This window comes from Pleurodeles waltl, chromosome 6, assembly GCF_031143425.1.
Source record: "Pleurodeles waltl isolate 20211129_DDA chromosome 6, aPleWal1.hap1.20221129, whole genome shotgun sequence".
NCBI lineage: Eukaryota > Metazoa > Chordata > Amphibia > Caudata > Salamandridae > Pleurodeles > Pleurodeles waltl.
Window position 1 is genome coordinate 1,524,031,426 of NC_090445.1, and position 16,968 is coordinate 1,524,048,393.

A 16,968-nucleotide genomic window follows, 5' to 3' on the forward strand; every position below is an offset into this window, starting at 1 on the left:
TCATCACCAGGCATCCTGCCCGCACCGTGGCCTGTGGACACCGCTCCTGTGGGTCATGAGGCACTGTCCCGTCCTGCACCGCTGGCTTGGTAATACCGACAACAGCTCTTCAGCAACGCGGCTGACGATGCCTGCACTGTGACCTGGTGACACTGCATGTCGTACCGCCCTGCTTCGCACTGCAGCCCTGGTCTCACCAACGCCGCTGGATGCCGTCACCGAGCCGCTGCCTGCACCGTGACCTGTAGGCACTGCACATCTCATCGTCCGGCTTCACACCGCAGCCCCGACGCCATCCACACCAGCGCTCCTGACTTCATCAGCCCGGAGTTCGATCTGCAATGTGTGTGACTTCAACGCCCCGACGACTCCTGCACGGACTCTGGAACCGACACCATGACCCCAGTGACACCATTTTAAGGAGCTCATTGCGAGGATCACGATGCCCTTCAAATCCAAGGTACTGTTGGCGGGTCTTTCCGACACCGTAGCTGGCCCGGGACACCGCGGCCAGCCTGAACTGTTGGTTTTGTTGATCACGATGCCAGGATAGCCCCAGGTGGCACTATCGACTTCAAGGAACTGTATTTTTAAGATAAATCATACAAAATTCATATCTTTATTAATGTATGTTGGATTCTTATCATTTTGGTCTTGTTTAACACAGATAAATATTGGCTATTTTTCTAAAACTGGTGTTGTGTCCTTTTGTAGTGTTTTCACTTATTACTGTCTGTTATGTGCAAATGCTTGACATATTGCTTCTGAGATAAGCTGGCTGCTCGTGCCAAGCTACCAAGGAGGTGAGCAGGGGTTATCTGAACGGGTATCTCCCTTATCCTGACTTGAGTGAGGGTCCCTACTTGGACAGAGTGGAAACCCACTGACAACTAGAGACTCCATTTCTAACACACGTGTAAATCATTGTATAGGAAATGTTAAATAACACAGAAATGCAGTAAACATGGCTACCAACATCTGGGCGGGGCTAAAGCCCCTCTCCTGGTGATTCTCACGTAATTATCTGGCGACAGCTGCACTGTCAAACCAGACATTAAGGAGGACTATAAGTTGTAGGAGCCTAATTTCATTTATACTCATAGGCATAGGGGCACTCAACCAGTCTTCTTCATCCATCGGTCTGGTTTTGTTTCATTCATGTGCTACATCTGCCCATTACACCACATGGCCTGGGGCAGTGGGTCAGCTAATTTCAGCCACTGGACCAATTTATTTAGAACAATAGCACTCCTCTTGTTTACAATAAGGACATCCTCGCTCAAAGTAGTTCACTTCAGTACCTCTGACTACTATGCCAATATATGCTTTTTAAGACCAAAACATTGTTTTTTTTTTAGCCAATGTTTCTTTTTGTATCGACATGGCATGGCAGGTACAACAATTACAAATAAATTACAAAAACTATAAGAAAAAGCCAAGCACTGACAAAGCCAAAAGGTAGTCAGCCAACACCAGACTTATTAGCTTTGCCAATGCTTGTTCTTTAAGCAAAAGTGGTGTGAAAGTAGAGACATCTATGCTGAGGAACTATCCTAAGTAATCCCAATGGTGAACACCCCTTAGTCAGCAGAGTTATTAATATGGAAACACATATATTGTACAGAGATATGCCTTGGGGAGAGCAATTAGACGGGAGACTGCTTTAGACAAAAGAGATAGCTCACTGGATATCTTTAGCAAGGGCAATGTTAACTCCCCTACCCCACCTTACAAACTACAGCAGGAGTTGGACTTGTTATGGGCCTATTGTCTGCAACTTGGGAAAGAATAAATGGTTGAGAGACTATCAAGATGAAATGGTGGATATCAGCGAGTGAATGGAAGGATGAAATGTTGAACAGATCCATTCTTCAATGGAAGAGACTAGGGAACCCTTTTAGGGAGGTTCAGGTTCAATTGCCTTGCTAGCATGGTCACTTTAGACGTTAGATTTAAAGTAGGGGGTATTTTAATTTGCTGGCTACTCTCCTGATCCTTGGGCAGCAAAGCTGTCCATTAGGACACGCAAATGTTAAAGACCAACAGCAAAACTATTCATCTGAGGGCTCAGTTATCGCAGAGACAGTAGAGTGGGTGGGGAGAAGGTTTGGGGATACTACAAAACACCTACACCGGAGAGTTTTCCTCCTGCATTGTGGATATTAGTGAGATACCTCATGCAGTGGGGCTGTCCCAATGAAAGCAAAAACCATTAATATCCCTCAGGTTAAACATACATACAAAAACCTTATATAGGAAAGCTGTCGCTCGAATAATATACTTGTTGAAGATTATTGACATAGCAGAGATAATTATCTGCACCTAGTCATGTCCCACACTAGACTCTCTTTGTAAGTTAAACTTTTATCGCAGAGAGCTCTGTGCTCATTTGCATGCTGCGTGGGCTAACTCTTAATTTGCCAGACTTTTACACCTCCCACGGATATTAGCTGTAAGTCCTGGTGGGCGGGAAACCAAGCGGAGTTAATAATTAAAGGCACCAGGAGGTGTGAAAGCAACTGTGAGAGAAGATGCCTCGTTTGCAATCTGACACTATGTCCTCTCTTGGTGGAGCTGTACGGGTGAGTGTGGGTGGTTCAGCACCTTCCACTCACCTCTCAAGATGTGCAGATACGCTGCAGATATGCAAGGTTTGATGGGATCATGCAAACTGAACCTGCAGTGAGAAGGGAGCCTCGCTTCTGCAGACGATAATTTTCACAGCTTCATAAATTTAAATATAAATGGGGCAAAAGTAAATTACTTGTACAAGGTATTCTTATACTTGAGTAAAGTTACTAAAATTGTAGATTAACATATCTCCACCCGCTGAAAAAGGGGGTTTGGCCAAACTTACCTGGGTAAGTCACCCTGAATAAAACAATAGCAAGTCCAGCACCATACATGGTCAACTACTGGTACTGCAACACCCAACTGTAGAAAATAATGGAGACAGGCACTTAAATGTCAATCCCATAGAAAATAATGTTAAATTAAATAATTTAAAAATATAAATAATTATAATTTAGTGATCACAAATACAAGAAAGCACATATTTATACTAAATGTGATTGAACTTTTTAATGTAAAAATCAATGCAACAATAGTTTTGATTATAATATAAATGATCTACTTTTAATTAAGTCTACACATCACTTTTAATAATTACTGATGCAGAATACAAATATTTTTTAACTTAGGTGGGAATAATCTTTTTAATTTAAACTCAACCAAAATAATTGTAATTTATTAGTCTTAAACTAATTAAATATTTCATTTAATTGTTTATTACTCTGGCATTTTCCTTTTTTATTTTGTTATACATTTAACATAAATATATACAATTAGTTTAGAATAATATTGTAAATAAACATACTTCTACTAGCTTTTCACAACTTACTTTTGATTGAAAATATGAGTATCCTGAATATATTAAATCAAATTAAAACCATTTTGATGGAATTTAAATTGAGAAATAAATTCCCAGCTAGTGTAAAAAAATATTTTTTATTTTGCATTAATAATTGTTAAAAGGGATGTATTGAATGTGATAAAAGTAATGTAATTATATTTTTATTAAAATGTAATCTAACATTTTTCTAAAATATAATAATAAGTATGTGTTTTATATTTCTCTTAAAGTTAAATCACATCTGTTTATATTTTTAACTATTTTAGATAATTCAGTTTAATTTAATATTACTAAATAGAGGCTTTTCTTTTAAGTCCCCACATTCATTATTATCTATGGGAGAATATTGCAGTGCCAGTGGTTGGCCATGTGTGGTGCTGGACTTACTTCAGCTCTGAGCTGGGGTAAGTACTACTGTTTTGGGTTCTCTTTTGGCTTTAGTAACTTTAGAATTTCAGTTTGTAAATAGCAATGGGCTTACTCTTTTGTGGTTGTTTACATGCCCCTCCCTACACTCTTCTCTGACCCTTCCTAATGCCCTCCTTAATCTTTTCCTAACCCCTCACATCTGGTTATAAGCATGCCACATTTTCCTGCTACTCACCCCTGTCTTTCCCACATTCACTACTACAATGTACGCTGTAATGTGCAGAGACTTTGCACTCACGATGGACATCTCAAGCACTAGAAAAGATAGGAGAGACGGAGGCATAAACTCTGCACATAGGTTTGTGAATACCATTTTATAGAATGTTTGTAGTATTACACAGTGCAGTATGTGAATAGCCCTCCATCCTGGTCTGGTAGAATTTCACTAAGCTGGCAGTGATAGTCACTACGTTCATTATTTGTGGAAGGGCACCCAACGGCGAACATCTCCATATGGTAAAATATAGGAGAAAAAAAAGTTCATTAAACTTGAAATCATGAGTACAAAGATTTTTTATGCTAACCTTAAATGAAAATTAATTGTATATATTTATTTTAAATGTTGAGCAAAGCAAAAAGTGCTACAGCACTAATAACTGCTTATTAACTTAATTTTACTTTAAATTATAATTATTCTTAATATATCAAATTTCATTCAAATTATTGCTCTGAAGTTTAAATGTAAAAAATTCCCACCTAAAGTAAAAATCATATATCTTGTAATATGTATTACAATGTGATAAAAATGATGTATAGAATTAATTAAAAGTAATTCAAGTATATTTTTTATTGTTACATTCATTTTTACATTTAAAAATGTTACTAAAATAAGTAACAATAAAATAAATATTTTTTGATAAATTGTTAACATTCAATTAAATGTATTTATATATGTAAACATTTTATATTATTTAATTTAATTTAATTGAACTGTTTTATTTTAAGTCACTACCACCTCTGTTATTTTCTGTTGAAGTGTGTTGATGTATTAGTGGTTTGCCGAGTGTGGTGCTGTACTTACTCCAGCACTTAGGTAGAGTATTGTACTACTGTTTTGCATCTTTTGTGGCTAAGGTATGCAGTTTGTGAATAGGGCTGATCTTACACTTGTTTAGGTAAAAGCATGTCCCTGCCTAATCTCCTCCGTAATCCTCCATAAACCCCTCCTTACTTCGCCCTAATCCCCTCCAATTTAGTAGTGTGTGCCTTTTCCCAGCCAATCACCCTGTCTCTCCCACATTTACTAGATATCCACCGAGAAAAGCTAGCATAGGTGGGGGTGGACATTTATCTCATAGGTTTGTGAACTGAATTTTGTAGTAAATATGTAGTACTACTATAATAATATTGAGCACGCTACAAAATGTAGATTGTGAATAAGGCCCAAGGTCTAATTAAAAGTTGTTTGGAATAATGTTCATATTTTCACCCCTAGCCCAGAAATACCATCATCATGGGTCCCAGAAATTCACATAGGTGTTTTGGAAATAATGGAGACCTCTTAAGTCACATTCTAGAGTTGACAGTTGTTCTGGTCACGCTGAGCCAGTGGTGCTGGACGTGAAGTACTAAAATAAAATCCCCGTTCTTGAGAAGCGGTGCACTTCTCATTCTTCTCTGCATTGGTGACAAGTCCAGCAACACTGGCAGAACTACCCTTATGGCTCAAACTGCTGGTATATGGACTGCTGCCACGACAAGATTCTTTTCAGTGACAAGCATATCAGAAAGCAAAACTTCAATGTTCCATTCCTGGCTGTACCGACTGCTTGCTGGTAAGCGTAGCCACCTATTCGCCGGTTTGACCACGTTTCATCTTGGGCAGAGCCATAGGCCTATAGTGATAGGAAGAAGTCAAGCAAATGAGCAGAGGTCATGCTGATTCAGCCTCTTCTAGAGTCATTCTATCCGAAATGGTCCACGTAACCAGGCTGGTAGTACACCAATATTTGCAGGACAAGACGCAGTGATGAGTTGTCCCAAAGCAGGAGTCAGTGACCATGTCAGCTTGGAAAGAAAACTAGGAGACTATGGGCCTCTTTATGATTTTGGTGGTCCGATCGATGGACTGCCAAACTCGCGGGGGTGGGCTGCCGTCATACCGGCAGCCTCACCCCCAGTTCTATTACGATGTTTCCACTGGGCTGACCTGCGGAAACATCATAGTACGACGTTTCTGCCGGTCAGCCCGATGGAAACAGTGTCACGGCATTGGCTTCGTCTCCCTTCGTCGCAAAACATCACCCTCGGAATGCGCACTGTCTGCAATAGCCAGCAATGGTGCTGGAAGAGGGGTCCCCAGCACTGGCTTTCTACCGGCCTTTCAGTGGCAGTTAAACCACCATAGAAAGGCTGGCAGAAAGTAGACTCTTGATCAGCATGGCAGTGCTGCCATGGCCACTGTCGTGGCTGACCACGACTCCGACTGCCGCCAGCCCGTCGGGATTCACGATCACGGCGGTGGCAGTGGTCCCCTAACGGCCCAACCGCCAGGGTTTTAAATCAGACGGTCAGACTGCCAGGAGTGCGGCAGTCTGACCACCACCGCGAGTTTGGCGGTCTTCAATGAGGCCCTGTGTGTTGTGAACAGAACTCATGGAGTGGGGAAAGTTCACAATGCACAATCTTCTGAATGATAAAACTCATATCAGTCATGTCCTATAAGGGCCGGTACCAACAGCATCCTTGCTTATTGCACATGAAGGCCATTTCACAGTTATGTACATACCCCACCATCATAGTCAATGTAAACATTAGATTTTATTTACAGAAAAATGGATGGTGTAACAGCTCCAGCACCTTTTTTGGCTTCTCGAGACACACCTCCACGTAATTGGTAGCAGTGGAAAGAGGCTTCTGAAGCTTACTTAGAGGCTGTTGATGGACTCTAAAAAAGAAGAAGGCGTTATTGATGCAAAATCTGGAACCAAAAGGCAAAACTATTTTGAAAACACTTGTCAAGAGGAGAAGTCAGAATCTGCACAGGGAAGAATGTGAGATTGTAGAAACCATTGATAGATATGCTGCCACCAAGATAAATCTAAATGAATTATTCAATCATAAGAGGAATGTGATTTCTTAACAGCTGTAGGAACACTTGCTGCTGCTTGAGACAATCAAGATTTAAAAGATGTACAAAGCGAAAAGGTATCAACTAATAAAAAGAACAAAGAGCACAAAAAATCGAACAAAGATCTTTATGAATAGAAAATTATGATTTGAAAACTGCATTGAACACTCCATGGAAGAGATATCTGCCCTGAATGAGTTGTGTGCCAACAAAGAGACTAAACCATTGCACCAAGCACCTGCTGCTAGCACACATAAGTCCTACAAATCTGTCAAAAAACATATTCTTAAGGAGAACCTAGGGCTGAAATGAGCAAAAGCTTCTGATAATTTAATACATTTTGTATGTGTTAGCAGAGTGCATGTTGGTAACCGAAACAGTGTTTAGCATGTTCACAAATGTGTTTCAAATGTAACAAAATAGGCATTTTCCTGAGTTTGTAGGTCTGCCACCATGGTAGAAACAGTGGATTAACCTTAAAATAAATAAAATGCTATTCTGCTCACCATGTGTCCAAGAGGGAAATTGCATCCCAAGTTAGAACTACTTCAAGCAATTTCAAAAGTTCCCTCTTCAGGAGATAAGGACCAATTTAGGTAATTCTTAAGATTAAAAGAATACTGTGCAAAGTTTGTTCCCTATCTTCCATATATGACAGCCCCACAGAGTAAACTATTAATGAAAAATGCATGTACAGTGTAAAGAGACACTTTAGCAAATCAAAATCGACATCTTTAAGGCAAACCATTAAAACTTTCATCGCTGAAGGTACAAACATCAGAACTACTGATGCGAGCAACCATAGCATTCAAGCTTTGTTGTCACAAAGAAGGAGTAGTAGTAGTAAAGCAATAGTAGGATTTGCATCCTGATCACATTTGATTGGTGGGCAACATGCACTTGATACTCAGACCATAAACCTCTTGAAGATTTCTTTAGTACTTGTAGAGGAGGGAGAGCCATGCTGCAAATTGCCCAATAGCAATACTGTTTGCAAAAGTTCCAATGCCTGTTCGAATATCTTGATTCAAAACATTTTACAATAGATTTGTTATCCGGGCAACCTGTGGAATGTAAAGGGTTATATAGGGAAATAAGTAGGGATGAAGAGATTGTAGGCATGGATAATCAAGTATAGATCATGCTTTATGGTGTGTGGCAGGAAGAGGAGTGGAAGAAGAGCATTGAGAATGATGAGGTCATAAGACATATGAAAGGGTATGTCACAAGAAGGTGGCTGATTATATAGAATTTAGAAATGGAAGTGAAACAGTTGCCAGACCAGTTAACATATAAGGAGGGAATGATTAGAAGATTGGATTGTTAGTGTTCCCTGAAGATGTTCTTGTGTTAGTACAGGGTTTGAGAGAAGTGTTAGTGATCCAGAGTTAATAAATCAATAGAAGTGTATGTAAAAGTGTGTGACGAGTGCCTATTAATTCAGATAATCTCACTATCGCCTGTAAACTTTGTAGAGGTGCCGTTGGTACCATGAAGTAAAGTGGCTGTGGACATTTCCTGTCCCTTTGAAGTTGGGGGGTATATCCCAAAGTATGCCATAGTAATGATAAATTATGTGTCAAAGTGGCCTGGTGTATGATTTGTGATCTATATTTCCATGAAGAGCACTTTGGATTTTTATGCAGGATATATTATGATGAGAGACATATCCTGATGAATTGGCTAGCTACCGTCAAAATCTGTCCAGATAAAGCACATCATCATATCTCTGTTTCAACAGGAAAGTAATGGGCTAATTGAAAGAGTCAATTAAATATTAAATATCAGTTGCACATGGTCATAATCGACTAATTAAGGTTTGTTTATGGACAACAGGAAAGCCCTCAAATGGAGACGACAAGTGTAGAGAATGCCAGAAGAGGTGGGTAAGAAAGAAGAATAGAGGCTGGAGATTGTGCAAGGATAAAAAAGAGCACCATAAGGAAAGGAGGGTCACATTTTTCTTCCACATCAGTGGATCAGCTGAAAGGGATATCATTGTAGTAAAGTGTGGAGCAAGGACAATTTGACTGTAGTGTCACCAGAAAACTGCAATTATCTATGCGATTCTTTGGGCTTGGCGCAAGGCTAAAGCACTAAATCTAGAAGACTATGGGCCTTCTTCACAAACTGTATTTTGTAGATGTAAAGTAGCACTACAGTAACATTACTTGCTACAAAAGCCGGTTAAGAACCTGCGGTGGGGTCTATACCGCCACCTCTCCCATCTTTTCCTTAGGGCAACCTCCACACATGTTAGTTTACTCACTAGTTTAAAAGGTGGGAGGGACCTAGGTATGTTAGGAAAAGTGAGAATATCTGCTGCAAAATGACAGGAATTCAGGGAAAAGTAAGAAGTGGTCTATGGAGGGACAGTGTACTACAGACACCCTCATACAATTAGTAAGCCCATTGATATTTAAAAACTACACTCCTGTGGTTACTACAGTCCTAAAGGTGAAAAAACAATAGTAAATGTTTGTTGTAAATAGAATATACCAAGAGATCACAGGTATAGTTTTAAGGTTTTTTTTTTTTATTGTAGTTGACACCAGGTTAATAAGGTCACTCTCAAAATGTTTCCTATGAAGGCTTTCCCAGCTTGTCTTCCTTCTCTCATCTTCGGCCTCTCTTCAAAGGTTCACTCCTCTTACTCTCTCCACCAGATATTAAGAATGGAGACTCTTGGAAAAAAAACAAAAGAACAGGATTAATAGGCTATCCTTAGCCTATTAAGTGCTTTCGTGCCACTACCACCTCCCACATGAGTGTTTAGTTAGGCGTTCCTCTCGCTGTGTTAGTTTTCCCTCACCATGTATTACTGATTTGATTTAGAGTGACTCTCATACCTTTCCCTCCTCCCCCTAATACCACCAACTCCACAAGTGCATGAACCCAAAAAGTTGCCACTTACTTATGGCCATGACACATTTCCAGGGCCATGGCACGTGGGACGTCCTCTTCGTTATATAATTTGGCTACATCCCCATCCATTTTACTATCACTAACAGATTTTAAAGTCAGTTCTTTGTTATTTAAATAATTTTGGGTTCTGGTTCATCCACTATGAAAGAACTGCCCACTTGAACTTGGACCCCAGAGCACCTTCATGCAAACCAAAGAAGTGGGCACATACCTAGGCGAGCAGGTCTCCAGAATTCTCCCAGTTTCCAGGAACGTGTTCCTTTGAGAAGGCCTTCTGTGGTTGGATAGAAGGGTCCCATGATTGATTTTTAACTGACTATGTACTAGAACTGACAGCCTTCTGTAAGCACCAAACGCTAGTGAAATCCTATTGGAGTTTGAGTTAACGTGTGAATCAGAAGAAAGTGTGTTATTGTTTCGGAAAAGTCACATGTATCAGATATTATGGAAGCTGTTTAAGGGTTCAGGCTACACAATGAGGTTAGTATTAAGCACACTATGAATAGCCAGCTGGGACTTTTGTTTTTAGCTGATATGGCTATTTTGGGATTAAATACACTGCCTACGAAAATCAAGCTGAAAGCAGTGCACACACGGGGCCAGCAAAGCTATTTCACCACCATATGTGGCACTGAGAAGGCCCTCTTTAGATTATTGAAGAATTCATCAAATATACCACGCAAACCTAGAATGTAATTGCTCAGCACAGTAAATATTCATTCTGGTGGGTTTTTTAATTATTCGAAATATTGCTGAAAATATGTGCCCATTCAATAAAGTCACAAAGAAAGAGTTTTGGCCCTGTTGTAAGAATGGCGTTGTACAGTGTGTACTGTTGTGCCATGTGACAGGCTTCTTTTAGAAATTATTTTAGCAGTCACTTCATATTTTCAAATCTTTGTTAGCTGTGTTTTAGGAATCAATGATAATTGCAGAAATAATAGAAATCTGAAAAAACGTAATTTCAAAGTAACTTGCATCATCTTTTAATTATGGGGGGCTAAGAAATGTCTCCTTCAAACTCCATTCCGAACCTTTTGTCTTCTCACAGCACTAATCGTCAGAATCATCAATATATTTTCCCTTCAACCCCGGGTTATGCAATCATTTTTCAGCTATCAAAAAAGCCCTCCACTGATCCACAGAACCCTTGGAATTACCACCCCTTTGCCAAACTCCCACTTCTTGCTAAACTCATCGAAAAAGTAGTGGTCTACCAACTTATTTTCCAGGAGGACCAATATCATCTCTTCAATACCTAAGAATCACGTGTTAGACATCAATTTGGAAGTGAAATTGCCCTCATTACGGTTTAGGGAAATGCTTTGGAGGCAGCTGACTTGAAGCCATGACCAACTATGTCTGCTCGATGTGTCAATGCATTAAACATGGTGGGTTTCTTTGTCATGTTAAAATGGGCACCGTGTCAGGGTCAAACCTTTTTAGTTTCTGGACTTCCTGAAGTAGGTAACCAAGTGTGTAAAATGTTGTTCCTAAAAGTCTGTGTCACTCCCTTTATGCTTGGGTAACTGATGAGGGTCACCACTGCCACCACTTCTTTTTAACATTTATCTTCAGCCACTTTCCTTGCCTGTCCTCAAACTTCAGGTGCAATTTCATTCTAATGCCAACAACATACAACTATAAGTTTGTTTATCGAGCAATGCAAATCAATCATGGGCCTTGGTCAATCACTCCAATATGTTAGAACATGGAAAAAGAGACTGCATTTAATAGAACCACAGCAAAACTGACCAGCTGCTGTTAGGGACAAACAGAGACACCCTTAAGACTTCACCTTGATGACCTTCTGCAATTCAGATACCCTGGTCCACAACCTGATACTCAGCCTAGACATATTTTTCGACCCAGTTCTGAAGTGGCACCCTCAGACCAAAGCACGTATCAAACCCATCTTCTTTTCATCTGTTGTTGTCGAAACCTACTGTTCGCCACATCACCTTGTGAGTGCCCCACTGGTGAACTCCAGATTTGATTATCCAAATTTATTGTAAGTGCTGCTCGCTCAACAGCTCATCCAGAAACTCCAGATCGAGCAGAACACAGCAACATGGTCGGACCATGGCTCATGGCAAGAACATCACTGCACTGGATGCTAGTAATTGCTAGCATTACGTTCAAACTGTGTCTGCTTCCAGAAGCGCTCATGGATAATCGTTTTACTTTCCTCACTTAAACGATCAACTGTTTCCATCTACCTAGGCCTTACCTTGTTGCACAGGAAACGTGGCGCGCGTTAAATAAAATGGAAGGTAAACAAAACAATTATTAGGCGATCTATTCTACCTTCATGTGGCACAGCTGTGGAATTTACAACCAGCGGATCGGCGCAAAGGAGCTAACATCGAAAATTCGGGAAATCCCTCGAAAATGCCCTGTTTTGGTCTGTGCAGCCAAGAGGTGGGCGGCCAGGTGGCAGATGGTTTGTTCCGTAGTGTGTGCCGTGTAAATGTTCTCACTCACTCACAAACGTTCAGCTTAAAAAAAAAATGGAACGATGTTAAACGTCTGTGACAATTGCGTCGTCTGGCTTAAGTTCGGATCTTGACATTTCCAAATAGCTAAGAGCCTTCATGGCTAGTAGAGTTGAAGAAAAAGGCACAATAGGGGAAGCAGGTGAAGTGACTGACAGGTGGTGATTATCACCCCCGGTGGCCCCTGCAATAAAGCTTCCGATGGGTGCTGGAGGGTGTGTTATACTGTACAGAACAGTGAGTGACCAGTTTGCTGAAACAGACGCCAGCAGAAAGCGCTTTCCCTCCACTAGTTCCCTGTAACCTGCAGCGTTTGGTGGACGGAGTGAGCGTGAGGCTGTGACTGTCGCTACCTCCCACTAAGCACTTAAGGTGGGCCCTGCACCCTCCCAAGCCCCGTGTTTGCTGTTGCTGTGTAGTGGGGGCGCGCATCCTCTGAGCCGCCTCCTCATTGGCTGCGGGGAGTAATGCCGCACGGCCGGGGAGGCAGGCGGAGGGCGCGCGCGCCCAGGTGCTGCAGTCCCCGGCGCTCTGCGGGCTGCACAGGACCTCATCCAGTGAGCGCAGAGTGACATCCGCCACCCCAGAGCACAAACCCGTAAGTATGAGCTCTCGGACTGACTCTCCGGGGAGAACTAGCCAGGCAGCAGGACCGCGGGCGGGGAGACCGGGTTGTGTTCACAGGGGCAAGGCATGGAGCCCCGGAGTACTGGGACTTTCTGCTCTCTTGTTCAGTAGCACCTTGAAGTCCTCTCAGGGAGGTATGGGATCATCGGGGTGGTGAGCGTGCAATTGGAGAAGAGATGTCACTTCATTAGCACGTTACCCCACCACTCGTCTGTTTTGTGAGATACGCAGTGGAATGGGATCAGTTCCACTGACTCTCCCCATTGATTAATGTGCATGAGCAGATTATAATGTAGATTTCTCTTTCATAAGCCCCCTCCCCTTCATTTGTGAAATGTTGATGTAATGTTTAGAAGAAAGAGCCCTACTTTGGAGCATATAAGGGGCAGCGTATTTGTGTTTAGGGGGGCCAGCAGTCCGCAGTCTCACTACTTTGAGGATCGGCAAAGGGGAGTGACGGGTATGTTTAGGGAGGCGGCAGACACCTCGGCTATCTACGAGGGTCCGGGGCTCTGCCTGGTTTGAGAGCTGTTGGTGGCATGTTTAGCAGGAGCACTGCCAAAGGCCACTCATTTGTGGGGCGTAGAGTGTAGGTAGTTAGATCTGTCTCCGTCACCTGTCTGATCTGCGGGCGGTGGCGTCCCAGCGGTGGGTGGGTCTGTTTGTGCAGGGTGTATTTTCACAACCCATCTTGGATGTGAAGAGAGGGATACTGCGGCTTTTCTGTGCTTGCCCTTGTTGGGTCACATATCCCTCCCCATATGAGGCCTGGACAAACAAACTACAGACAGGAGGGACAGTCTGTACTTCCTGCACCACTGATGCTCAGGCTGCCCCCCCCCCCCCCGATGGTCTTTCTTTATCCCCTCTCTCTCCCTTAGCTCACTCTCCCCCTTTCCTCACGCACGCCTTTCTCACGCGCCGTTTCCACACCTTCGCGTTCTGTCTACAGTTTCCCATCCCAGACCTGAAACCCGTCTACTTCTCCTGGTGACGGGTTACTAACTTTTCGGCCTCTCACCTGCTGTTAATTTTTCCCTTTACCCCCGGCGCCTATTTTCTGTTTCATCTTTTCTTTGTTATAACGCTACTATACTAATTCAGCGTACCTGTCGTGTGACACCTTTCCTAGTCTTCCTCTGACACTACATGTCCGTCTCTTTCTTCTCCCCGTTTCCCCTTCTTCTGTTGTCTCCTCGGTCTCTTCCTGCACATGCTTCCCGCACCTCCAGGTTAGCGCTCTCTTTTCCGGTTTATCCTTTTTCATTCTAGTCCGCTTACAGTGCTTTCTTTGGATGTCTCCCCCAATTATCTTCTCTGGCATTTGTCTTCCCTTTGTTTTTATTTACTCTGCATTCGTCTATCTCGCCAAGTCTTCCTTGTCTTTCATCTCTCCCTCAGACCCCTTCTTCTTTGCACTCAGCGTCTCTTTGTTCCCCTCCCCCGCTCTTCTGTCCGTGTTCTCTCTGTCTTTTTTTTCTACTTCGTGGCCTCCGTTCTGTCCCTCCCTCCTGCTAGTGCTGTATTTATGTTTATTCCCCTCTCCCCCCGGTATTGTCCATCCATCTCTCCCCATCTTTTGCTCTTTTTGCGTCTTTTATTGTGCCCCCTCCAGTACTTCTCTTCCGGGGGTCTCTCATATCTCATCTGCGTTGCTCTCCGGGGCTCTCTCACTGTCTTCCCTGTCAGTTTCCCCCCACTATTCCATATCATGTCAAACATTTCTCCCTGTGGGTTTGCCTTTCTCCCCCTGCCCTTTCGCTTCGTCCATCTTTCATCATGGCTCTCTCCCTCTCCTGCTACTTGTGTATGTCTGCCACTCTTCCCTCTGATATTGTTTCTTTCTTTTTCTCTCTCTCTGCCTCTCACTCTCTTCACCCCCGTACTTCTCTTCCACCTGACTCTCCTGTGCCTTTTTTTTTGCTCTCTGTTTTTCTAGATCATTGCCTTACCTATCACTTCACTTCTAACGCTCCCTCCTACCGCTGCGTGTCGTTCACTCTGTTCATCCCACCCATTCCAGACCCCTCTCTTTCGGTCTTTATCTGTCTCTCTGTTTGTTTTTGAATTCTGCTCCGCCAGCCCTCTTCTCCTCCGTCCCCTGCATTGTCACTCTCTCTGCTTGTCACATTTCCTGCTGCTTCTTCGGCTCTCTCTTTTTGACCCTCTGTATTTTTATTTTTTTGTTTCTCCAATTCTGACCTGGGGCCTCTCGTCCGACTGCATCTGCTGTCTCTTGTGCATTGGTCTCTCCTCTCTGTCACTTCTCCCATCATCTCAATACCCTCTTTGTTCTGCTCTCCATGTATCAACCTCACACTCTCATCTGGTACTTTTTTCATCCATCTATCCTTCGCCTCGGCACTGTGCATGCTCTTTGTCTCCTATGTTCTCCTCCTTTCTCTACAATCTCTTCTCACCTTGTTCTCTCTAAATCTAACCTCCCTGCACACCTCCCTCTCTTCATTGCAACATACCATTCGCATCACTGCAGGAGAGCAGGGGATGGTATATTTCAGTCGTACGCAGTGTTTAACTATTGTAAAACCAGGAGTGCCCGGGGTGGGTTATTGTAAAGCGCTCAGGTTTCCTGCTTCCTGGCGCAGAGTACATGGGTCTCTCCCATTTAATAAAAGCAGGCCGAGGTTAGCTGAAAACACATTCATGCCTGTAACTGGATGAATGAATGCTTGGAAAAATCAACTAAACAGGTGACATTTATAATATTTATGACTTTTATGACGCAAATGCTGAAATGTGAAATGCCAATTTTAATTTTCACCTTGAAGAAATGGAAAAAAGATGCGTGGGAGGCCATGTATGTGTGAGTTGTTTTTTTGCGTCAGAAAGGCCAAAATTATAGTTTACTTAAGTAGAGTAAGCAGAGGAAATCATTTGGGATAATATGTTCCTGGCTGCTGCAGAGAGCTCTGCCAGGAAAATGTTAGGCAGGGGAATTATCTAATAAATTGAGTAAGGATAACATGCCTTAAAAGCCAACACCTGCCGGGGACAGGATGTATTTTATATTATGAGTTGAACAAGGAATAACTAAGCATTGGGAGCCAAAGAGATGTGAGTAAAAGAGTTTGCATTGAAGAACTGCATGGAAAAAAGGCAGGTTGGGAGACGAGTAAATGCAACGTTGAAAACGGTCTTTAGTCGGAGCTTGTAAAAAACAGTGTTTATTTTTCATGCAGTGCTTAAAAGCAGGGTTATGTATAGCGCTATACTCTCTTCTAAGGTCTTATAACATTGGTATGTGAGGCAACCGGTTCCAGGGATGCGCAGCGAATAGGAAAACAGGCCTCCTGGATCCACAGCCTTCTATATAACCAGTTAGGGCAGGCCACATAAATGGGCATGTTCTTACGTTGGTGACGTCCGGTTATAGTTTTGAAAGTTAGTTAGTTTGTTTATTTATGTATTTACTTATTTATTTGCAGTCTCTAGCTGGATCAAAACTCGTTGATGCAAGTGCCTTACTGAGACATCCAATATTTTAATTTTATTTTAGATTTCCTATCTCCGTGGTACTCCATATATGAAGCTCTACAACACAAAAAGCGTAGATGAGATTCGAACCAGCTATTTGCTGGTTGATGTAGCTCCATAAGGGACATGCCTGAATCAACCTACGATGCAACCCTCCTATTTACTTGTTAATTATATCAAACGGATTTTTGCCGTTGTAGTACATTTTTGCCTACTTATTTATGAGAACTTTCCACTAAGGGGGTTTGGTAGTAAATAATGTCCTATCACAGTCCCCTGCATAGAAAAATAAGAGCCCCCCGTTAAAGGTCATTACAGACCAACATTCAGTCAGAATACGTCTGGCATTGCCTTAGGATTGCTTTGAGAAATGTTATATTGTTGGTCAAGGCCTACTTCTATGATCCATCACAGACAAACGTGCCCGTCAACAAATGCAAAAACACAAAGAAGGCTTGATTTGGGACCTGAAATGGTCTTGCAGTGTGCACCATATGCACAGGCTCCCGTTTTAC

At 42.4% G+C, this 16,968-nt stretch overlaps 1 protein-coding gene across 6 annotated transcripts in view; it reads left to right on the plus strand.

Annotated features, from left to right (window-relative positions):
• The window catches only part of DVL1 (dishevelled segment polarity protein 1), a 523,691-nt gene that overhangs the window by 391,667 nt on the left and 115,056 nt on the right, over positions 1–16,968 (plus strand). The window contains exon 1 of one of the 6 annotated variants that reach the window (XM_069241070.1): positions 12,828–12,929. The exons of the other annotated variants lie outside the window; for them this stretch is intronic. The gene's annotated coding sequence lies outside the window, so the exon portion shown is untranslated. Of the gene's footprint in view, positions 1–12,827; positions 12,930–16,968 lie in introns of those variants that run through there. 6 annotated transcript variants of the gene reach the window in all.